Source organism: Pipistrellus kuhlii, unplaced genomic scaffold, assembly GCF_014108245.1.
Source record: "Pipistrellus kuhlii isolate mPipKuh1 unplaced genomic scaffold, mPipKuh1.p scaffold_m20_p_1, whole genome shotgun sequence".
NCBI lineage: Eukaryota > Metazoa > Chordata > Mammalia > Chiroptera > Vespertilionidae > Pipistrellus > Pipistrellus kuhlii.
Window position 1 is genome coordinate 186,042,934 of NW_023425404.1, and position 26,157 is coordinate 186,069,090.

The 26,157-nt window shown below is 40.2% G+C and overlaps 2 non-coding genes across 2 annotated transcripts; both read right to left on the minus strand.

Annotated features, from left to right (window-relative positions):
• Nucleotides 1-15,203: 15,203 nt before the first annotated feature.
• LOC118710554 lies at nt 15,204-15,331 on the minus strand. The gene has a single exon (XR_004985442.1). It is a non-coding gene; the product is annotated as a small nucleolar RNA SNORA18 (small nucleolar RNA).
• A 652-nt stretch (nt 15,332-15,983) lies between these two features.
• Nucleotides 15,984-16,120, minus strand: LOC118710512. The gene has a single exon (XR_004985431.1). It is a non-coding gene; the product is annotated as a small nucleolar RNA SNORA43 (small nucleolar RNA).
• Nucleotides 16,121-26,157: the final 10,037 nt, after the last annotated feature.

A 26,157-nucleotide genomic window follows, 5' to 3' on the forward strand; every position in this document is an offset into this window, starting at 1 on the left:
TGGGGAAGGCTGAAGGAGCACCTCGTGGAGCTGTTGGGGCAGAGTTCAGTTACTTCCTTAGCGTACTCTCTCCATTCTATGTCGGCCTGTTTCCACTGTAGATTTCCCTCACAGCGTTTGCCTCAGTCCACCTGTACATTTCTGCTAACATTTGGCCCTTAGAAATTCACGAAAGGACCTTGTCTTTCTCTCTCTCTCTTTTTTTTTAACTATGTTAATTTTTAAAATTTCTTTATTGATTATGGTATTACATAATTGTCCTCATCCCCTCATTCCCATCCCAAACCTCTCCCCACGTATGCCCCACTTCCCTTTTGTCCATGACCACTGTTAGGCTTATATGCATGCATACAAATCCAGTTGTTGATCTCTTCCTCTCGCCCCCACCCTCGCCTACCTTCCTTCTGAGGTTTGACAGTCGGATCATTGCTTCTCTGGCTCCTGGTCTGTTTTTGTTCATCAGTTTATGTTGTTCATCATGTCCCCTAGATGTGTGAAATCATAAGAACCAAAACTGAGACAAGCTATAATGGTTATACCTTGTCTTTTATTCAGACACTCTGATACTGGTAGTTGGCATTTTCTTTCTTTTTCCCCCCCTGACTAATCTAACTAAAAGTTTATCACATTTTTTAATCTTCAAATAAACCTATCTCTTGTACCATTGATTTTCTGTTTTCTAGTTCCTCAACTTTTGCTTTTTATTAATTTGTATCATCCCATTAATTGGTCAGCCAAGGATTTGGGCAGAGCGCACGTATAAATTTTGGAACGCTTTCCCCTTGTTCCTCCCTTTCCTTCCTCCCCCCTCAATTTCTAGCTGCTCTGGAAGCCCCTACTTCATCTGTTAATTCCTTAAGGCTTAAGCCATTAAGACAGTGGCTTTTTTATTGAGTTCCAGCTGCCTTTTACAGTGCAAACTGAGTAATACTTTCCGATGAAAAGATGTATGAGCATAAATTATACTCATTATATTTCAATTCTTTGAAGAGTGGCCATCTCTTCAGTTATTGCCAGATGGCTTTTGATTACTTTCTCATGTCTTCAAGTATAAGTATGCATCACTTACCGATGGGGATATGCTCTGACAAATGCATCATTAGGCAATTTTATTTATTTTTTAATACATTTTTATTGATTTTAGAGAAGAAGGGAAAGGGGGAGAGAGAGAGAGAGAAACATCAATGATGAGAGAGAATCCTGCTACCTTAGGCATGCCCCCCACTGGGGATCAAGCCTACCACCTGGACATATGCCCTTGGTCAGAATCAAACCTAGGATCCTTCAGTCCACAGGCCGAAACTCTATCCACTGAGCCAAACAGGCTACGGCTCATTAGGCAATTTTATTGTTGTGCAAACATCACAGAGTATACACTTACACAAACCTAGATGGTATAGCCTACTACACACCTAGGTTAAATGACATATCCTATTGCAACAAGGCTATATACCTGTACAACATGTTACTGTATTGAATACTGTAGGCAACTATAACACATTGCACTATGATGTTATAACAGATATGGCATCACTAGGTGATCGCATTTTTCAGCTCTATTATAATCTTACTAGAGGCCTGGTGGGGTACCTTGACCTGGCTTGTGAAGATTGGGCCTAAATTGGCTCTCTGACATCCACTGAGGGATCCTGGATTGTGAGAGGGTGGTTCTCGAGTGACACACCCTGGAATCAGGCTCCCTCTTCTCTGGTTCTGGGTGCGTCACCTGAGAATTGCAGCTCCCAAGTCACTGCAGCTCAGCAGCTCCTGTGTTGAGAGTCTGCCCCCTGGTGGTTAGTGTGCTTCAAGCTACCAGTTGAATGGTTGGATGGTCGCTTAGGCTTTTATATAGAGAGATGTGACCACTGTCATATATGTGATCCATCACTGACCAAAACATGGTTTATGTGGTATATGACTAGAACTGTTCTTATATTTTGTCCAAAGTTTATAATCCTATCTAATAAAGAGAAAATATGCTAATTGACCAACACACACTCACAAATATGGTGGCATCCACAGCCACAAGATGGCAGTGCCCAGTCCCCTCAGCCTCCCAGCCACTCAAGGCCATCCCGAGGCACAGGTAAGCCTTGGATGTCGACTGCCCAGCCACCTAGGGCCAGCCTGAGGGACAACCAAATGACTGAAAAAGCAGGCTGCATGGGGTGACCAGACCAGCAGGGTGGCTGTGAGCAGTGACTAGGCTGACGGGGGTGGGGGGCAGTTGGGGACAACCAGACCAGTGGGAGGTTGCAGTTGGGGGGTGATTAGGCTGCTGGGGAAGGGGGGGAGCAGTAACAAGTGACTAGGTCGGTGGGAGGGAGCAGTTGGAGGCAACCAGGTCGGCAGAGGGGGGCAGTTAGGGGTGACCAGGCAGGCAGGTGAGCTATTAGGAGCCAGCTGTCCAGGATTGTGAGAGGGAACCTGGATTGGAGAGGGAGTAGGCTGAGCTGGATTAGAACTCATGGCTCCTGCCTATGATCTCAGGCTCCTCTCCCCCCATGCACTAATTTCATGCACTGAGCCTTTAGTTTTATCCATAAAAATGTTAGTCTTATATAACCTTCTATGACATATTTTATTATGCATCTTTTGGTGAGATGAATGGTGCTATATTTTTGTCAATAGTTCACATGTTAGCAGAGGAATATTAGTTATTGCTAGATAAGATAAGATTCATTATCAGTTTTATTCATAGTTTGTTTTTATAGTCATAAACACTGAGAAAATCTGTCCAAATAAATAGGTAAATGTGGAAAACATTTTCTAATAGCAGTGTCACTCAAAATTTTAATCTCCTTCCAAGATAAATGCTAAAAATCACATAGTCTTCTATTACTAAACATTATTTTTTATGATTTATCTTCAGGCACATTCTCCTTTGTTTGAGTTATTCACTTTCTCAATTTCTTGGAAGTATACCAAAAAGGCTTTTTAAAGATCTCTAATTATTAATAATTATACTGTAACTCTTTCATTTCAAGGCACCTTATTTTTTTAACTGAGAGTTGAGAAAATAAAGACATTAACATTTCTACAAACCTTTTGCTAATACAATATTATTTATTAAAATTATTTATTTTATCCTGAGCTTTAAGTATATAATTTTAAAACCTTGGAACTACAGATTTAGCTCAGTCACTGGATGTACTCTAGAACTGAAAAGTTAACTGGCAAAGCCAGCCTTCGTTATCAAACCAACCGGCCAAAACAGACTTTTAAAAATTCACACGAACATGTTAAAATATACCCCTATGTGAACATCTCGGTTTTGAATTCTAAGGCTCTGTTGCCTTGAGCATTTCTCACAGATATTTTCTTTAATTTGTTCCCATGGAATAGTCCTTAGGAATGTATTCTTTGATAGTTATCAAGGTTTTAAAAAGGCAACATCTTTAAATGAAACTTGTCCTCACTCACACAACCTCACTCTACCATACCTATGTATTCAGAACTTCCTAACACAGGCCTAAAAGCACATGTCCAGTATCACCATCACTTTTAAAATAATGCTCCTTTCATGAGAAAAGACATGAAGCACTGCTGCTACCTTATGGACCTCCGTTAGAGGAGGCTTTGCCAACTGTATTTCAGATCCAGTCTTTGTTGGGGCCCCAGGTTTTTGGCACCATGAAGCAGGCTCCACTGGAAGATTCAGGATAGGCATTCCAATACCAACTAGGGTATTACAATTCAATTCTGGCACTAACCACCAGAGTTAGCACAAATCCCGCAAATTAAGGGCTCCATCCTCCAAAAGACTGTCCTCATTTTGGTGGTCCCCAGGCCACCCCCATTTATGACCAACAGGCTATGAATTTGGGTGCCCTCTTGTTCTCTAACTTGCTAGAACAACTTACAGAAATTAGCAAAGATCTCAAGGTTCTTAACCTCATGAAGAAATCATGATGACATGGAACTGGTAGACAATACAGCATGCTGAGAACTGTGTGGAGGACGTACAGGCTGCTATTGAACATTAACTGAGTATAGATGTTAACCACATCTCCAAAATACTTTACAGCAACACCTGGATTAGTGTTTGATCAAATAACTGGAGATATACAATAGTTTAATCAGGTAGATACATAAAATTACCATCACATGGGCCATTCTTTTCTTTCCCTGCCTGGCCATTTCATGCCCTTGCTTCATCTGGAGCCCTCTCGATGTCCCCAGCAAGGTTTCTGTGAGGCCGCCTTCACCAACCAGATTCTATGTCCCTCCTCATTAACCCCAAAAGAATTCTCTAAAGGTAGCAGTAACATTATACAATTTAGTGATAATTTTTTTTTTTTTTTTTTTTTTTTTTTTACCTCTTCACCAACTAGAACATAAGCCTGAAGAGCAAAAACTCTGCTTAGTTCACTGTTATGCTCATCAGCCAGCACTGGACCTGCCACATAGCAAGCACTCGATTAATAGTTCCCAAGTGAATGCGTCTGGTCCAACTGGACTCCCTGGTTGAAGTAATAGGTTTAGAGATAACGTACTCCTTACTGAAGATTACCGTGCAGATTAGTAGCAGGGCTGGATTAGAACTCATGGCTCTTGCCTGTGACCTCAGGCTCCTCTCCACTTCGCTGCTCCCTTTTGTGCAGGAAGGTTAAGATCCACCAGATGTGGTGAGGTTGAGTTTTCAAATTGTGTATATTCAGCACTTTTCTATTAAAAAGAGAGGCAGACTTGGGTTCCTGCAATAGGGTTTGTGTTTTTTAAGTATGCACAGGATGATAGGAAACTCATGTACCGGAACTGCCTGCAGAGCCTGGGGAAACTGACCAGGAAGTAGGGTCTCACCTTGCCTCTCAGCAGCCAGTGACCACAGTTTCTTGCCATGCTGCTGACTCAGCTCTGCTCCATTCTTTTCTGCTCTTCTTTTCCTGCTGCTACTCACCATCGGCTGGTCTGTTCCTACCTTCCTTACTGCTTAGGAATAATGTAGACTCATACCTTCCCTTTCAAAACTTTCAGTGTCTCTTTCTGCCACCTAACTGACTCTTCGTATTTTCCAAATCCACTCTCTGACCAAGGCACTCTGGTTGGCTTCTTTTGTTACTATTTTTCCTGTTTGGATACAGCTTTTCATGCCTGGTTTGTTTTTTGTTTGTTTGTTTTGTTTTTAAATAGACTTTATTTTTTAAATATATTTTATTTATTTATTTATTTATTTATTTATTTATTTATTTATTTATTTATTTATTTTTACAGAGAGGAAGGGAGAGGGATAGAGAGAAACATCAATGGGAGAGAAACATCAATCAGCTGCCTTTTGCACACCCTCTACTGGAGATGTGCTAGCAACCAAGATACATGCCCTTGACCAGAATTGAACCTGGGACCCTTCAGTTGGCAGACTGATGCTCTGTCCACTGAGCCAAACCGGTTAGGGCTAGACTTTATTTTTTTAGAGAAATTTTAAGTTCATAGCAATATTGATCAGAAGATACAGAGATTTCTTTTTTTTTTTCTTTAAATATATTTTATTGATTTTTTTACAGAGAGGAAGGGAGAGAGACAGAAAGCCAGAAACATCGATGAGAGTCATCGATCAGCTGCCTCCTGCACGCCCCCCCCCCCCCCCCCACTGGGGATGTGCCCACAACCAAAGCACATGCCCCTGACTGGAATTGAACCGGGGACACCTCAGTACTCAGACCAATGCTCCATCCACCGAGCCAAACCAGTTTTGGCCAGAGGTTTCTTATATACCACCTGTCCGTGCACATGCATGCCTCCCCACTATCAACATCCCACACCTAAGTGGTACATTTATTATAATCCCTGAATTTACATTGACTTTCCATTATTACCCAAAGTCCATAGTTTACGCTGAAGTTCACTCTTGGTGTTGCATGTTCAATGGGCTTGGACAAATGTATAATGATATGTATCCACCATCTGGTATCATACAGAGTATTTTCACTGCCCTAAAAATTCTCTGTGCTCTATCTGTTCATCCCTTCTTCTTGGCAACCACTGGTTCTTTTACTGAATGCATAGTTTTGCCTTTTCCAGATGTCATATAGTAGGAATCACATAGTCTGTACCCTTTTTTTCATGCCTGGTTTTCATGCCTTCACAGGTAAGCCCATGAACTGGCTGTTTTTAGGTCCAATCGGATGTGACAGATGGGGGCCAAGAGGCAGACAGATCACATAGAGGAAGCATTTATTTTTCCTTCTGGTGACTGAGAGTGAGGCAGGTACCATCATTGATCTGTCTACATGCAGGAAAAAGATGACTAGAGTTTTTGGATAGCAGTCCAAAGTGTTATTTCATGGCAAGGTGTAGTAGTATTTTAAAGAGGCTCAGTCAGGCTCCTTCATTTCTGGCATGTGCTGGCCTTAGGTTTTCCTTTTCAGGTTAAAAGGGTGGAAGTAAAACATTCTGGGGGCAGTGTGAAGAAAATGGGGGAAAATTAATAACGGAAAGAAGTAAAATAACCCTGATATTATAACAGTCTTTGACTTGGACAATAACAATGAATTTAAATGAAGCTAGATCTCAAAGTGATTTCTATGAAAACAGACAACTAAGTTTTATTTTTCTTCCTTCTCTCTTAAAAAAAAAAGACTTTAATGAAATCTGGTAGAGTAGAAGAAAATAACTCAATGTTCTGAAAATAAATTTCCCAGAGGAAGCTATTACGGCAGCCCTCTTGTTTCCTGTCATACTCTGAATCAGTTACAAGGACAAACTCTATTTGTTTGGGTACATTAATTTTGCTCAATGGCCTTTCTATAAAATGAGCATCAAATTGATGGGACCGGACCTCAGCAAAGAAGAAGTTCCAATTTTCTCTGGATGGATTGTTCTGGACGTGCAGTGGAAAATTATTATTAATAGCGATTCATGTTTACTATCCAGTGAGCACAAGAGGAAGATGGAGTTTAGAAATGCAGCTGTATCCAAGTAAGCACTGAGCATCATAGGACGAATTACCAGGGAGCGATGACCCCGATCTTTGGTTCCTCTATTTGGGCCACATTTGGTGTGTTGAATCAGGTTTTCTCTGATTGTGCCTTGGCTCAGGAGCTTCAGGGAAGCAAGATAGATTGTCTTCTTGCAGGTACTCCGTGGTGCTTATGTCCTGGATGCATCCATGTGTTTATGTCAGTCATTCAACGGGGCACATGGAGAGGGTCTGAATAGCCATATTCCCTTCTCTCATGGAGTTGGTATTCTAGTGATGAAATCTGGTTTCCAGGTCTTCCTGATTCTGACTCAACCTTCAAAGGTCAAACAGAAGCATATGTGGCTCTAGATTTTCTTTTCAGGTTAAGGGGCTGGGAGGGGGAAAGGGGAAGGCGGATAAAGTATGCTGGAAGGGGATGTGAAGAAGGAAATAGACAGAGGTAAAACAACCTCATTTCCTGGGGCTTACTCAGAACTCAGCTAGTTCCTGTGATCAGTAGGGTATGGAGAGTTGCTATAATGCTTATTTTTCATGAATGTATATGTCTTTGTCATTGCATTCTGGCATTCTGTGTACTAAGCTAATTCCTGAATCATTTCTCTTTCTCTTCTGTAGAAATAAATGAAGACCAACCAAATGAGAACGGGCAAGGTGTTTTTATTTAGAGCTTGCTATGTATGGTAAGGGAGTCAATCACCATCACTTGTGTTTTGGCAGAGACTCAAAGGAGAGGAGTCGAAGAGTTTTAGAGGGGAACAAAGGGAAATCTTTGGATGTGTCCTGATTAGAGGTTATTGGCTTAGGGAAGCTGGAGGTGGGCTAACTGGAAGTGGGTTATGTTATGTGATTGATTAGAGGTGCATATTGGGCTCTGTCTGGTTGGTCCTAAGTATGAAGTGGGGACAAAAGTTAGGGAAGCTCAGTTACTCATCAAGTCTTGGCTCTTTGGGGTCAATTGTTACTGAGATTATTGTTTAGCTTCCTGGGTTGGATAACTGAGAGCATAGGTTGGTTTCCCAGGCTGGTTGCTGTAGGTTTGGGGTCTGAGTTCTATTTTTATAAGTGGTCTAGCCATTGTCTGTTTGTATGTTCAGTCTCTCACTTCTTATTTTACCTATGTTGCTTCATCTATTTTAACTTTTAATCCTTTATCTTAATCATGTATATTAAAAGCTATCAATTCTGAAAAACCCATGGTATATTTTCAAAAACCATATAACTAGAAAAATAATACATTTTTTATTGATAAAAAAGTGTTAAAATAGAGCCAAGCAAAAGGAAAAATAATAAACCCCCACTGACCCATTTCTACTGACAATTTTTTGCATGTTTTTTCTATGCATACTTATTAATGTAACCCTATACCACTTTGTACATTCAAAGTTCTCTTATAAATAGTTGTTGGTATGTGTTTTCCCATAGAAGAGATGGAGAGTATTTCTTATTCAACCCGTATCCCACCATCACATAGTGTGTTGAACATGATACCATGTTCAGTAAGTATTCATTGAATATTTTATATTAAAGTATATAAAGCTGCCTTTTTCCCAAGTCAAAAGTAAGCAAATGTTGGCATTTTCATGTGGTTAAACCCAGTGGACAGATAGATGGACAGATAGACAATGAATGGATGGATTGTAATGACTTTTACCATTGTCAGTTCTAATCATCATAACTAATGACTTAAGCTTCAAAATTCTGGATGAATGTGTCATAGTCTCTTGATACTGATGGGGAAAATTCTGAATTCTTCTCTCAACTTAGTTATTTCTTCCATTTGTTTATGACTGCTATTTAGCCAATTACCAAATGGCAATGTCAACCCTCTTCATCCATATGTGCATTCAACATTTTTATAGGACTGCAATCTTCCTGTCATGAGTAGATGGATCATTTTCATTTTTCAATTATTTGAGCTTCAGTTTAGGACTTTGGTTAATGGCTTTTTCAAGACACTGATTAGAGAGATCTTTTTCTTTCCTGATTAAAAGCATGTATGGTATCTTCTCTACAGCTCTCCTTTATTTGTATCTAGTAATTTTGGATCTAAATATATGACTATGGTAATCTGTCATATACTATATTATATGAATTTTTCAGGAAGCAAAATGATTTTGCTTTTTTATAATCATTTCAGAAGGTTGTCATTAGTCAGACAGGATTTTGGAAATATCAATCTTAAGTAAAATGAATTGTTTCAATAGAACACTATAATAGCAAATCACTGCTGCCAACTCCTCTTCAATATCCCTCCTATTATACTCTCTGCATGCCATATCTAGAGAAGGTTTTCTCATAATTTATCTATCTCTAAGGCTGTCATTCTTAGGGCTTGGTCTTTAAAAATTACAACTAGTTGGTAGTTTAGTATGGTGGGTAGGAGTACAAGGTTGGTTGTACTGAGCTGTCTTTCCTTCCAGTTTTGTCCCTTACAAGTTCTCTTACCTCGGGCATGTATTTTCCCCTTGGAGTCTCAGTTACCTCTTCTATAAAATGGTGCTATAGACTGAATTTTTGTGTCTCCTCGCACCCCCAAATTCATATGTTAAATCTCAACCAATAATGTGATGGTATTAGGAAGTGGGGTCTTTAGGGGGTGATTAGGGTCCAAGGGTAGAATCCTCATGAATGGGATTAGTGTCCTTATAAACGAGACTCCAGAGAGATCCATCATCCCTTCTGCCCTGTGAGGTTACATGGAGAAGACTTTTGTCTATGAACCAGGACGTGGGCCTTTGGCAGACATTGGATTTGCAGGACCCTTGATCTTGAACTTCCCAGCCTCCAGAACTGTGAGAAATAAATGCCTGTTGTTTATAAGCTATTCAAGCTGCAGTATTTTATTATAGCAGCCTGAAAGGACTTAGACAAATGGAGGTAATGTTATCTTGGAGGATACAGTCATTCATTCTTTCATTAAATATCTACTTATGTGTCCAGGTCTGTCCTTGGCAGTATTATTGGATGGCATAATGTCATGCCTGATACAGACACAAAATATGTTCACTTTGCTTTCTAGGTTCTGAAGGTGCGATGGGAAAAAAGGCAGGAAAGATATTTTTAAAATATTTTGTCCTAGTGTAATATCATTGGTGACTCAAAGATATAAGCCAGTTCTTGTAATGAGAACTTTATAGTTGGAGAAAGGAGTACTTGAGTTCAAGTTTGCTGTTATTTGGTCTTGGGAAACTATTGAACTCTTCTATCTCAATTCTCTCCTGAGAAAAATGTAAATAATGATTTCTGCCTACTTACCTCCAGAAGTGTCTTGGTGGTCACACCTCTTAGCAGTGTACATACAGTTCAATGAGATCATCAAATGAGATCATCTCCACCAGTACCCTGTGTAAACTGTAAATATAGGAGTGGTGATTAAAATTCTTACTTAAGCCCAGCTAGTGTGGCTCAGTGGTTCAATTTGGCCAGGGCACGTGCCTGAGTTGTGGGCTTGATCCCCAATAGGGAGCATGCAGGATGCAGCCAAACAGTGATCTCATCATTGTTGTGTCTATCTCTCTCTAAAACCAATAAAAAGACATTAAAAAAAAATTCTTACTTAAAAAGACCACACCAAAAACTCAGGTTGGTTTGAAGAAAATAGTGTTTTTTCTGTTTTTTGGTTAGAGCAGTGGTCGGCAAACAGCGGCTCTCGAGCCACATACAGCTCTTTGGCCCCTGGAGTTTTAGCAAAGGCCAGCTTGGAAGTACCCTGATTAAGTTAATAACAATGTACCTACCTATAGAGTATAATTTTTAAAAATTTGGCTCTCAAAAGAAATTTCAGTCATTGAACTGTTGATATTTGGCTCTGTTGACTAATGAGTTTGCTGACCACTGGGTTAGAGAGTTAAACTTTCTAGAGGAGTTTTGGAACTTTTGCCTGCATGTGACATAGAGAATTCATCCACAGTATCACTCAAAGGCATCACTCTACACTCTATCACCCTTAAGTTGTTGGGAAATGTCTTAAAAATACTCCTGCCTGGGCCTCACCCCAAGCAATTGAATTCTGACCTCTGGAAGTAGGAGAGCATCAGAACTCCCAGGTGATTCTAATGTGTTAGCCTGGGCTGAGAAGCACTGCCCCAAGAAATACTTTTCTGATCTAATATCTGCAGTTTCACCAGAAAACTCTCAAGTAGTTACACTTGTTCTGAGTGGGTGGTTGGTGTTTGCTTAGCTTTCCTCACACCTTCCAAAGGTGGCAGCAGAGGCAAAACTCGAGCCCTTGGGAGGCTGGATAGAGGATCTGCCCTCTGCCCTGACAAATGGCATTGCCAGCATTCACTGTTTCACAACAGTAATACAACCACTTTTATAACAGAAGCACTTCACAGGTTACAGTGTGCTTTCAAATGTATCATCTCATCAAAGAAAGTTTTTTTCAGATATAAAGATATGAAGGCATGGAGCAGACTGACATACCTTGATGTGAGGTTGTGTGGATGAGAAGAGTTAAACCAAAGAATTGCTGTACTTACTAGAGGCCTGGTACACGAAATTCATGCATTGGGGGTGGGGGGGTTTGGGGTGTCCCCTCAGCCCATCCTGTACCATCTACAATCTGGGACCCCTCTGGGGATGTCTGACTGTCTGATTGTGGGTTGGATATCCCTCCCACAATCCTGGACCACTGGCTCCTAACTACTCACCTGCTTGCCTGCCTGGTTGCCCCTAACTGCCCCCCTTGCCAGCCTGATCACCCCTCACTGCCTCTGCATACCGGCCTGATCCCCCCAAATGCCCTCCCTGCCAGTCTGGTTACTCCTAACCACCCCTCACTGCCGGCCAGGTCTCCTCCAATTGTCCCCTCCCTGCCATCTGGTTGCCCTCAACTGCCCCCCTCTGCCAACCTGGTTACCTCTAATTTCCCCCTCTGCCGGCCTGGTCAACCCCAACTGTCCCCCTTTGCTGGCCTGGTTGCCCCCAGCTGTACTCCTCTACCAGCCTGGTCACCCCTAACTGCCCCCACTGCTGGCCTGGTTGCCCTCAACTGCTCCCCCTGCCGGCCTGGTTGCCACTCATGACCTATCTCCCCCCCACTAGCCTAGTTGCCCCACGCAGCCTGCTGTTCAGTTATTTGGTCATCCCTCAGTAATCCCCCCGCTGGCCTGGTCATAGGCAGGCATCTTGTGAAGGTGTGAGGATAATTTGCATAGTACCTCTTTATTATATAGGATATTCATAACCCATGGACAAGGGGCATAGGATAGTGAAGACCTTGCTGGGGGGTTTTGGAAGAGGAGGGTAAAGGGTGGTGGTGGGGGGATGGGAGATATTTGTAATACTATCAACAATAAAACATATATTTGAAAAAAAAGTCATGTACTACCTGGCCATCATGGCTCAGTGGTTGAGCATCGACCTATGAACCAGGGGGTCACGGTTCAATTCCCGATCAGGGCACATGCCTGAGTTGCAGGCTTGATCCCCAGAAAGGGGTGTGCAGGAAGCAGCTGATCAACGATTCTCTCTCATCATTGATGTTTCTATCTCTCTCTTCCTCTCTGAAATCAATAGAAATATATTAAGCCTTAGCCAGTTTGGTTCAGTGGTTACAGCTTTGGTCCTCAGACTGAAGGGTTCCAGGTTTAATTCTGGTCAAGGGCATGTACCTTGGTTGGGGTAGGTGTAGGAGGCAACCTATTGATGTGTCTTTCTCACATCAATGTTTCTGTCTCTCCCTCTCCCTTCTACTCTCTCTAAAAATCAATGGAAAAATACCCTGGGGTGAGGATTAACAAATATATATATATATATATATATAATTTTAAAAGACATGTACTCATCATAGGAATCTGAAATTATAGAAAAGTGAAAGAAATCATTTAAAATATCTTCTAAATCCCATTATCCAAAGATAAGCATTGTTAACATTTTATAAATTTCCTTCCAGTTGCTTTTAATGAATTAAAATTTTAATCATATAATTGTGCATATTCATTGTAAAAAAAAAAAAGTCAAATACAGAGGTCATAAAGCAAAAAATGAAAGTCCTTGTCTGCTTTCTACTGGCCCACTTCCCTGCTCCCCACTCCCACACATACACCCCAACTCCTACAACCACTTGCTGAACCACATTCTTCAGGAGCAGACACTGATAATTTTTTAACTACAAACACTTCCAGGCTTTTTCTTTCTACAGGCTTAAATTTTCTTTCATGGTTGTATTCTTAAAGTATTTGCAATTTTAATTCCATTTTACCTCATTTAACATTATATCATCAGCTTTCCTGAGCATTCTTTTTAATGTATGTGTATTAGAATGTGCTTAATTACTGTATATGCTGTTGAATAATTAGGTTATTTCCAGTTTTTCACTAATTTAAATTCTGCAATGACTATCCTTATACATAAAGTCTTTTCTGCTCTATTTAGGCACTTTTGATAGAAAAATCCACATTCCAGGAGAGTCTCTCAAGCCCTATCACTTCAATAACCATCCCCCTGTCACAAAGGCCACCACTGTCTTGTATCACCATGGATTCATTTTTTTTATTCTTGAATTTTATTTAATGAAATAAAATAGTATGTAGTCTTGTGTGTGTGTGTGTTTTTTCCCCCCTCAATATCATGTCTGTGAGATTTGTCTATGATAATGTGAATATATATTTTTTTAAGTATAAAGGGTTTTTATTATTTGTAACAGGCACAATTTATTTATTTATTTATTTATTTATTTATTTATTTATTACTTTATTGATTAAGGTATCACATATTTGTCCTCATCCCCCTATTCCTATCCCAAACCCCTCCCCACGCATACCCCCACCTCCCTGTTGTCTGTGACCAATGGTTAGGCTCAAATGATGCATACAAGTCATTTGGTTGATCTCTTTCCCTTATCCCCACCCTCCCCTACATTCCCTCTGAGGTCCAACAGTCTGATCAATGTTGTTTCTGTTCATCAGTCTATGTTCTTCATTTCCCCTAGATGAGTGAGCTCATGTAATACTAGAAATACACTTATAAAAACTGAAAATGAGACAAGCCATAATGGTTATACTGAAAGGCAAATGAATCAGTCTATAGTGAGTTTCTTTCTGGACCAACAGTTCTTTTGAGTCTCAATTTCTGTCAAACAGTTCCTTATGTGTACATGTCAGCAATGATATTTCAGTTCTGGATGGTGGACAAATGGTGGTAATGCAGGTCCGACCCTCTCTGGTTTGGTCCTGGGCAACCAGCAGCAATGCACTGCTGCTGACTGCTAGAATAGCAAGGCATCATCAGTGTCTTCCATCTCTGGACTGTTTGTTTCTCTTCTGTCTTTATGGCTGGAGCACTCATGTCAATTCCTTTCTGTTGCAGGAATACATATGGTCTTGGAGTTGTTTTGTGAAAATATACAAACATATTCTCGATCAAAAGTTAATAAAGGAATCTTTTCTATAAATTTGACTTGTGATCCTTTTTCATTTTTGCCCAAATGATTTTCCTTTGGCTTGTTTTGACACCATGTATGTTTTACATGGGTGTCTTGTTGTTAGCATTACAAAATGAAAGTTAATTTTCTAAAGTAAAAATTTTCTAGATGTAATTTACTTACAGGGTATTTTTCCTTATATGATGTTCTTCTACTATCCTCCCTTTTTTATTTAAATATTAGGAGGCTTTTGGAAATTTTATAATGTAATTTTGATAGCTTTTAAATTTGACAGTAAAATAGTAGTCAGGTTTTCAGGCTAATTTAAATTGGCTAATTGAAATAAGTGAATATTTTAGAAAAATCAATTGTACTGGACAAAAAAGCTGTTCCTAAAATGTTAACTAAAATTTTTATTGGTAGTTAATCTCATGGTAAAGTTGCATAACATGTAATGACATATTTTAGTGCAAAAAATTAAAATGTAAAGGCACAATTATTTAAAGTTAATAAATTTTTATTTAAGAAATTTCACATGGTCTGAGTCCTTTCACTGCCTTAGTTCCTCCCAAGTTTGAGTCTTAATCCCCTTTTTTCCAGTTGTCACTTCACTCAGTCCACAATTATTTTAACTGAGTTTCTTTGATCTACACTTGAATACGGACATACTTCAAAAACACTCCACCTATAATTGTTGGGACCCAATTTTTTCAAGCAATTTACTTCAGGGCCATGGTTAGGGTCTGAGTAAATGGATCTGCCTGTTTTTAAGTTTCAGACACCCTCTAAACATGAATAAGTTCAAATCATCTTCACTCCTAAGCTATCACTCCCTAGAATAAAATAACAGATCTTCAGGATATACAAATATCTAAGATTAAAAAAATTAATTATTAGGTCTTTCACAGTTTTAGCAGCTGTCTTGTAGTTGCTTTCCACAGATCTAACACATAGTTCTGTGAATAAAGAAAGCTACATATTTATTCTGAGGTATTTCCAAGATGTAGGTCTACAGAAAAAGACCCATCGGGATAGACCTCAATTACTAATGTGAACATTAACAGACTGTTCTTTTGTATTGTTATGTAGAATTGCAATATGTGAATATTCCTACACTTATTTATTCATTACCCAGTTTATGGACATTTGAATTGTTTCCAGTTTGGAGCTACTATAAAAATGCGTGCTGAGAATACCAATGTTGGCACACATAACACGCATTTCTCTTGTAACATACCTAGGAGTGGAATTGCTGGGTCATATAGCTTTGATAGATATTTTTCTCATTTTCTATGATGCCAAATTTAGAAAGTTAAAATCATTCATTTATTCATTTAATAGATATTTGTTAAGTGTCTAATAATCACCAGGCACTGTTCTAAGTCTTGAGGGAGAGGACTTCAGGGTTAGTTAAATGAGAAGTTCAAAGATGTCATTAAAGACCACTTTTCTTTTTCGCCATTTCTAGAGTTTTTGAGTATTTATAATAATTTCATCTTTAGGTTTGTACCCTCAAGAAGGCTGCTGCAGCTCCAGATATGACATCATTATAAGACTTCATCCAACAACAAAACATAGGGGGAAAGAAGGCCCTTCTTATGTGGGTATATTTTATTTTATTTTATTTTATTTTATTTTATTTTATTTTATTTTATTTTATTTTATTTTATTTATTTTTTATTTTTTTTCCCGCCGACATGTCAGGCTACAAACCATTCCCAGCGCCCACTGCTCGGGGCGCTGAGCGTAGAAATAGCCCCTTCCTCTGCGCCCTGGCCTGTCAGAGGTGCGGCATGGCAGCCGGGCTGTGGTGCGGGCAGGTCCTGCACCCACAGGGCAGCGGTATATTTTATTTTTTAATCAGGGAGAAAACTTTCCCCAAAATCCAGCAGACTTTCACTCAGGACCCATTGGCTAGCTTGGGTCATATGCTTGTGCTCTAGCAGCAAAGAACTCTGGGATAAAGTGTGTTCGGTGTTTTCAACTTCTTTAGTGAGAAGCATATTCAACCAGCAAAGAAGAAGAAGGAAAATAATTATGAATGAGCAACCAACAGTGTCTACTATAGCTGTTTTATAGCTGTCTCAACTTGGTAAAGGCTTTCCTATTAGGAAAATGGGGGCAATCACACCTGCTTTAAAAGCTAGGATCAGTATTAAATAAAATAGCATGTGATGTAATAGGCACATAACATGTGCCAAATTTACATGTTAATATGCTCTTTATATTATTCTTATGCTCATGCCATTCAATGTTTGTGGAGAATTCACAGAAAACTGTTAAAATGAAAGGCCAGCTGAGAAAGACAAAGAAGAGAAACAAAGAGAATGTATTTCATGTTATATGTCTATATAATTTACAAATTATATAGCTAGAGAAATTGTAGCTTATTATTTTAGGGGGTAAAGGAGAACGTGGACATCTGCATCAGTTACAAGATGTATTGCAGTTAACCAAATTTTGTTGCTTCCCAAATACAAGGAAAAATATGATCATCCAAAGGATATTGGATAGCAAATGGGCTTTATTTTTAACTGTTTGTTTTAATAGCTCATGAAAAAATGGTGCTGTTTTTTTTATAGCTGTAATGAATTTTAGAAATATGAAACTTCATGCAACTAGTACTAAATCTTTTTTAGTGGAGAGGTAAGATACTGAGTATACTGGTATCTCTCCATGCATTCTGTGGCCAATTCCTCTTTGCTATCATGCTTTTCTAAAAATTGCAGGCTGTGAATATGGGTATCAGGGTTGATAATTTCAGGAGTTGGTGCCTAGGAAATTGGTATGAACTTCTTTTGCATTCCTCAGGTTTATTCTCAATTCTTAGATACAAACCTTTTCCCGTTACTATGTAAGGCATATAGTGGCTTCTTTGTCATGTAACTTTAACAGGGAGAAGAATATATGAGTGTGATAAGATTCTTTGGTTTTAATATCAGAAATTGAGCTTACTTCTTAGCCAAAAAGGAATACTGATTGGCTCATATAACTGAAAAGTCTAGGCCTTGCTGACCTCAGGTATGGTTGGATCCAGGTGCTCGAATGTTGTCAAAGGATTGGTTTACATGTCTTGTGTTTCCTCTGATTTCCTTTATGGTGGTTCCTTTTTCAGATAGGCTGGTCTCTAGTGGTGAGAGGGTGATTTCCAACATTGGTCTTCTCAGCAGAAAATAAAATACATTCTTTCCTCACTACTTCCAGGAAAAGGTGTCCATTGTGGAGAATGAGGGGTAAGAACCAGGCTGATACTGAGCCAGATAGCAGCCATACAGGTGGGACAGCAGTTTATAGTTGCCATTAGATTGGGCAGTGCCTATTCTGTACCTGTTGTTAAAACTTTTTTTGAAGTAAGGAGTTATTCCTATTGTACTTTTTAAATAGCCTTTTTAAAAAAAATATATTTTATTGATTTTTACAGAGAGGAAGGGAGAGAGACAGAGAGCTAGAAACGTCAATGAGAGAGAAACATCGACCAGCTGCCTCTTGCACACCCCCTACTGGGGATGTGCCCGCAACCAAAGTACATGCCCCTGACTGGAATCAAACCCGGGACCTTTCAGTCCGCAGACTGACGCTCTACCGCTGAGCCAAACCGGTTTTGGCTTAAATAGCCTTTGTTTTATTTCATTTATCTCCATATTTATTTTTCTTTTATCTCCTCCTTTGCTCCACCAAAGTCTTAAGAGATAAGTGGGCAAGATTTGATCCCAGAGTGACATAGTTGTAGTGATGGTGATTGTGTGTTTGGGGATTGGAACCTGGTTATTCTAGTTCCTATTTTTTCTTTCTTTCCACAAATCCCTTTGTTCAAGAAGAAACTGGGCAAAACTTCAGCTTTACTTGGACAAGAGCCTAATGTCTCATTCACCATCCTATATAATAAGAGAGGAATATGCAAATTATCCATTACACTGTGAGGAATAATAACTGATTGCATAATGACCGGATCACGGATCTGCAGGAGAATAGGGCAGTGAACTACAAGTGGGCAGCAGAGAGCTACAGGACGGGGCATGGTGGCAGGCAGAGAGCTACAGGAGGGTGGCAGCAACTGGTGCATGGATTTGTGCACAGAGCTACTATTAATATATAAAGTAGAAAAAAATAAAGGTGAAAAGTTGTATATGTTATGATTTCTACTTTTTATATTAAAAAGCATACAAGTATTTGCATAGAGAAAACATTTTGCTGGACATACAAGTGGCTATTCTTGGATGGTGTGTTTTCTTTACTTTATTATTATTTTTAAAAATATTTTTATTGATTTCAGAGAGGTGGGAGGGAGAGAGAGATAGAAACATCAATGATGAGAGAGAATCATTGATTGGCTGTCTCCTGCAGGTCCCACTTTGGGGACTGAGACTGCAATCCAGGCATGTGCTCTGACCAGGAATCGAACCAACATCTTCTGGTTCATGGATCGACGCTCAACCTCTGAGCTATGCTGGCTGGGCCAATTATTATTATTATTATTATTATTTTGTTTTTAATTTTTTTCTTTATTTAGTATTTTTATTTATCTTTTCTTTTGGGTGGTGTGTTTTAGGAGGTGATTCTTATTTCCTTCTTTATACTTCACCACTGTCTAATATTTTTCTTTTTCAATATGCACCTATTACTTTTATAAACAAAAGAAATAAAACTATTTTTTAAAAAATATGTCAATATAACAGGGTCTGATAAATATTATTGGCCTAAATAATTTAGACTTTGGAGCCTGGCAAGTCAACGATGACACGTGGAAAAGCATATAGTGCAAGGGTGATTCCAGGTTGCAGGCAGAGGGCATTTACTTCCTGTGGAAGAGCACTGACTCATGCTATATCCCTCACAAGATGCTGGTGGTCAAGTAAAAGGGATGTCAGAAACTGGTTTGCTCATTGGGGGAGTGTATTGGGCTGACCCGCATCTTCCTAAAATGCATATATTGAAGTCCTAATCCCTAGCACCTCCGAGTGAGACTGTGTTTGGATGTAGGGTCTTTAAAGAAGTTATTAAGACGAGGCTGTGATGGTGGCTCTACCCCAACCTGATTGATGGACTTAGAAGAAGAGGAAATCAGACATACAGAAGACACTTAGGATGTGCAAATATGGAGGAAAGATCATGTGAGGATGGTGAGAAGGTTGCCACCTGCAAACCGAGGAGAGAGGCCTCAGAAATAAACAAACCCATAGATACCTTGATCTTGAACTTCCAGTTTCCAGAACTTCAAGAAAATAAATAAATTTCTGTTGTTTAAGCTGCCCAGTCTGTGGTATTTTGTTAAGACAGCTTAGCAAACTAATTCACAATTTTAACATGAAATGTGTAAATATTTCAGCTCAAACATTTTCACAGATGCTGCCTTTTGGCCTTAATTCAGAATACCTTTCTTCAACATATATTTCATAAGAAAAACCTCATCAAATAAGTTGTTTCTATTTATGATTCTGTATAATTATAGGCCTCCTAAATTTCATTTCATTTCAGTAGAGAACGTGAATTTATCTAATTAAAAATAGGTGCTTCAACAAATGAGTCATCCTGCAAGTTGAGATATTCCAAAATGTAATTACAGAATTTCAATATTTATATTGTATACCATTTGAGGGCTAATTGTTTAATTTGTTTGGTATCTCGTGCTTATGAAAGGATAAATTTCAAGTCTCCCTGTTTGCAAATCTTGCTTCCAATAACTACATTTTAGCATTTATTTGATTAATACTTTGATTAAAAATTTCATAAGCACATGGAAAGATATCCACCTTTATAGGTCATCAGAACAATATCAATTAAAATCACAATGATATATCACTATATACTAGAATGGATAAAGTAAAAAAGACTGAGAACACCAAGTGTAGGCAAGGATGTGATACAACTGAAACTCTCAGACTTTGCTGGTGGGAATACAGTCACTTTGGCAAAAAGTATGGCATTACCTTATAAATTTAAAGATTCATTACCGTACAAGCCAGAAATTCTATTTCTGGATATCTACTCCAAAGAAATGAAATATATGTCCAGAGAAAACATGTACATGAATGATAATATAATAGCAGCATATCTCTCTCTCTCTCTCTAATATATATATATATATATATATATATATATATATATATATATATATATATATAAATGCCTAAGCGAATGTCTGATCAACCAACCATCCAACCGATAGCTATGATGCACAGTGACCACCAGGGGGCAGATGCTCAATGCAGGAGCTGCCAAGCTGCAGTGACTTGGCAGCTATAGTTCTCAGGTGATGCACCTGGAACCAGAGAGGAGGGAGCCTGATTCCAGGGTGCATCACCTAAGAACCACCCTCTCACAATCTGGGACCCCTCGGGGGATGTTGAAGAGTCAGTATCGGCCCAATGTCTGCAGTCTAGGCCGAGGGCCTCTAGTTACTTTTAATAGCCTCAAACTGGAAATAGCTCAAAACCAGCAATAAAACTGGAAAGCTTCTCAGCAATAAAAAGGAAAGAAATATGAATACAGACAACCATATAGATACATCTCAAAAATATTATGCTAGGTGAAAGAAGTTAAAACACAAAGATTGTATACTAGATAAGTCTATTTATATAAAACTAGAGGCCCAGTGCACAAAAATTCGTGCACTTGGGGGGTCCCCTCAGCCTGGCCTGTGTCCTCTCGCAGTTTGGGACCCCTCAGAGCATGTCTACCTGGTGGCTTAGGCCCATTCCCTGGGGGATCAGGCCTAAGCTGGTAGTCAGATATCCCTCTGGCAGGAACCCTCAGGGGATGTCTGACTGATGGCTTATTTGGACATCCTTGGTGCTGCCGAGGAGATTTCTGTTACCACCACTGTGCTCACAGCCTTCAGCCTGGGGTTGTGTATTGTTCATGATTTATGGCCTCTGTAAAAAGTGAGTATTTAGGTAAATAGGTGTTGCAAGACCAGATAATTCAGGAAAGGGCAGTGACTTGATTATAGGCTAACAAGTATGTGCATTAGGGATAATGATTAAGTAAACCCTCTATTGGTTTAAGGATGAAATCTGAACTCCTTACCAAGGCCCTTCACCAAAGGCTGCTAGGAACCCCCTCCCCCCAATGTCTTATTTTCCTTGTCATTAGCATTTAGCATGGTCTTTTGGGGCCATTTGAACTTGTGGTCATTAGCATGTAATGATAAATCTCATTAAAATACCCATACACAGATGGATTTAAGAGAGAGGAAGGAAAAGGGAGAGAGAGAGATAGAAACATCAATGATGATCCTCAATGATGATCTCCTACTGGGGATTGAGCCCACAACCCGGGTATGTGTCCTGATGAGGAATCTAACTGGGACCTCCTTGTTCCTGGATCAATACTCAATCCCTGAGCCACACCAGCTGGGCTCACTTTTAAGCTGTTTCAAACTTTTCCTATCACATCCTCTACCACAAGCACCATGCTCCCCAGTGGTCGGTGAATGAGTCTCATGTGCCCTCCTCCACGCCTTAGTTTCCTCCGTTTGATTACCCTTTGACACTCTCCGGTGCTGTCCATCAGTGGTTCACATCTAGTAAAGACATTCCTCTAAGGAGTATTTGGAAACCTGGTATCAGGGGGCATTTTGAACCTACTGGGACTTAGTGGACAGGAGTCAGGGATGCCAAATATTATATTATGTCACACGAGAAGCATGAATGAATCATCCAGCTCCAAATCGCCAACAGCGCTATAGCACTCCCCCCAAAACCTTGGCTAACTCCGGTCTTTGGAAACCCAACTCAAGTCACCTCTGTGAGGCTCTCTCTGCTCAGTGTGGGCCAAGTCACCCACCTCTCCGCAATGACACCAGGCTGTCGCTACCTCTGCTGTTCCTGCAAAGCCTTTAGTTCTCCGTTCTCTGTTTTTCTTCGCTTCTCAGGAGAAAAGCCTGTCTGCCAAAGCACCTTGGGGGCACTGTGGCTTCAGGAAGCCAGCCTGCCATTCAGTTGTACCCAGCAGCAGCTCAGGAGCACCAGGCTTGACTTTTCTGGTCAGTCACAAAATGATTTAAAAAGGCTGCTGTGGCAGTGCTGTCGGACTTTCTTTAGGGGTTGTAGCTAGAGAGACAAACAGGGGGCCTTTCTACAGAACAGAGTATAAATATGTATGCTACAGCTCCCCGTGAGAGCCTGGGGAGGGGCTGGGGGGCCCTCGGCGGTGGCTGACCTTTGCCTGGGACTCCCGTGGCTTCCGAGATGGCTCTTCGGAAACCTCCGGCTGGCACTTAATTCTGCACAGGTAGCCACGGTGATTCATGCACCAGGCCATTAATCCAGTAAGAAGCCGCTAAATGGGCAGACGAACAAAAACAGGAGGCCCTTCTGAGAGCCGTAAATTATCTCTCGTAACAGCTTTATATACTTGAAAGTGAAGGGTATCCAGACACCGTAGAAAAGTACCTGGGACCTCAGTTTCTAATAGAAACCTGGGAAATTTGATTCAACCACTAACAAATTGAAGGCTTATTTTGTACAAGTGGCTGGGCTGGCACAGACACGAATAAAGAGATAGTCCTTAATCTGTCAGGAGTTCAAGAACTCGGGAGAGTGATTCTTGAATACTATTTCTCCCTCCTCCCGCCCCTATATCTACCCTGTTTCCCTGAAAATAAGACAGTGTCTTATATTAATTTTTGCTCCCAAAGATGCGCTAGGTCTTATTTTCAGGGGATGTCTTATTTTTCCATGCGCTAGGTCTTATTTTCGGAGGATGTCTTATTTTTGGGGAAACATGGTAGTGCTAAAGTATTAGCCCTTTAACACACCCTGTCCAGACTTTTCCTCTTCTTCACCCCTATGGCTGGATGATGGCTGCAGCAGCCTCTTTTGATTTGGTTTCCCTGCTACTCCTGCCTCATTCGAAGCCAGAACCCACATATCAGCAGATGAATGTTTCCAAAAACCAATCTAATCAGTTTGCTCCTTAACTAATGCAAAGCCTGGAAATGGCCCTCTGTTGTTTTAAGGATGAAATCTGAACCCCTTACCAAGGCCCTTCACCATCACAGCCCTGATGCAGCTCCAGCCATTCTGTAACAGAAACCCCCAATCCAGACCCCCTGGCAGTTCCCCAAACCGCTATGCCCTAACTTCTACCACCTTGCACTGGTGTCCAGACCTCCAGTCCAGATAACCAAGATTTCAAGATTCAGCTCTGGTTCCATCTCCTCCTTCTCTTGCCCCTGGGTGCCTCTGTTTCTGTTCCCCTCACCACCATGCTTTCTCACTCATGTATCATATCTGCCTCCTTATTTGTCTCTGTCAGTCAACTTTGATTTTCTCAACTGAACCATAAGAACTTTACCTGATTCATCATTGCCTCCTTAGCACTTAGCAGTATGCCTGGTACCTGGTAGGTACCCCATAAATGCTTGCTGAATGTTTTTGGCCGAGTGCCTATGCAAGGTTATGATAAATAAGACAAGAATGACTCATTCTGAGATGCTGGAAAGCGTGTTTATCTCCATGTGGCCCCTACTTTGTTCTAATATTGCACTTAGAAATGTTATTGTGGAAAATAGAATGCCTCATTGTTCCTGAATGTCGTATGGGAGTAGAAAAGAGACAATATTTGTTATATTTGGGGAAATCAAAACACAAGTCTCCAACAGAATTCTGCCTCACAAATGATATCAACATTCATGCTCAAGATGATATATGCACAGAAGATGTACAGTTTAGTAGGCTGAACATTTTGATTAATTACTTGACTTCGAAGCTTCATGATTTTGTTAAACTGCCTTGTGTGGGGCTCAGTTTTGTTTACTTAGACTGTGTAGTAGTTTCCTAAGGTTAGCATAACAAATGACACAAATTTGTTGTCATGAAACAACAAAGGTGTATTCTCTTACAGTTCTGGAAATCTGAAGTCCAAAATCAACGTGTTGGCAAGCTGTGCTCCCTCCCGAGTCTCTGAGGGGAAAATCCTCTTTGCCTCGTCCAGCTTCTGGCAGCGATCCTTGGCAATGAGGCTATACCACTCCATCTCTGCCTGCATCTTCACATGGCTTATCTCTGTCTTCTCTCTTCTGTCTCTTCTCAGGACACTTGTCATTGGATGCATTACCCTCAAAATCCAGGATGATCTCCTGCTATGATACTTAACTTGATTACATGTGCAAAGACCCTTTTCCAAAAAAAGGTCACAGGCTCCAGAGAGTAGGGCAGGCGTGGACATACCTTTTTGGGAAGGGTAGGGGGAGTACAAATCAACTCATCACTAAGTGGAAATAGTAATTTTAAATGCATTTATAAAAGCCATTGGAATGACTTCACCTTAAATAAATATAATAAATTATTTTGAAAGGGGTCTAATTTTCTCAAACTGGAAGGGGCTGCAACTGGGTGAACATTTAGTATTAATATTAAATGGGGATTCCAGTTGCTAAGATTCCCAACTGGCAGAGCTCTGCAGTAAAAACATTGAATGCAGAATAACTGTGGTGGCACAGATAGTAAACCTAATTATATGGTACCTGTTAGCTCATTTGAAAATATAAAATGGCTATACAAATATATTGGACATGTTGAGTCCAGTAAGAACAGTTGGAAAGTTTATTTTTCTCAAGGGATAGAAACCATTTTTTCCCTTATTGCTAATGATATTTTATGTTCATTAAGGAAGAAGCAAGGAGAAGCAAATTAACTCTAGGAATCCTTAAGCATCAATTCTAGAGTCTACAATAAAATTAATGGAAAAAGTAGTGCCATGAAATCAGTCCATTCACGTAGTCTAGTGATCTATGCAAAATGCTTGGTCTCAGGCAAAATGTAGTCTATTGCTGTTTTGTAAATAAAATTTTATCCTATATAATAAAAAGCCTATTATGCAAATTGGCGGAATGGTAGAATCACCAGTGGAATGACAGGTCGCTATGATGCATATTGACCAACAGAGGTCAGATGCTCAGTGCAGGAACTGTCCTTAGCCCTCAGGCCCCAGGTGAGCCACAGTGGGTGCCAGTGGGGACCCCAATCGCCACACCAGTCACCCTGCAGAGGGAGGTGGCCAGCGGCGGCAGGGCGATAGGGGGGCAGGGCTGGCCAGTGGGGCAGCAAGGTGATCAGAGTGGTGGGTGGGGCAGCAGTGGGGGTATGGGGGCTGGCAAGCAGGCAGCATCAGGCAAGCCAAAGTAGGTGCCAGTGGGGGCCCCAATTGCCCTGCAGGTTGCCCCACAGATCGCCAGCCAGAGACCCTACCCATGCACAAATTTCGTGCACCAGGCCTTTAGTAGAAACATAATCATGCACATTAGCTTACATATTATTTATGGCTGTTTTTGCACTCCACTACAGAGCTGAATGGTCTGGACAGGACATCATGGTCCTCAAAGCCAAAAACATTTACTATCTCACCCTTTACTGAAAAAGATTGCCAACCCCTGATTCTGCTCAATAATATTTAACATTTTTGAACATGTACCATGTGCTAGATGCTATGTTGTTTTAAATGTCTTTTCCATATAGTTTTGTTTCATCCTCAAAGCTGCACTATATAAATTGGTTATTATTATTTCTATTTTTACTGATGAGAAAATTGAGGCTTAAAGGATTAAGCAATTTGCCTTGGATTACAAAGCTACTAACTGACAGCAGTGGGACTTGAACTGCTATCTGTTTTATTACTGAACTAGAGTTTTCATTCATCAAACTAAGTCCAACTTTGGTGTTTCCTAATCACTTAAATTAGCACAGAGAACCAAAGAGAATGTAGTATATATATTGGTGTATATTTGTTGTTGCTTTCTGAAAAACACAAAAATGCTTTAAAAATTTTCCCCCCCATTGATTTCAGAGAGAGGAAGAGAGAGGGAGTGAGAGATAGAAACATCAATGGTGACAGAGAAAATCATTGATAGGCTGCCTCCTGAATGGGA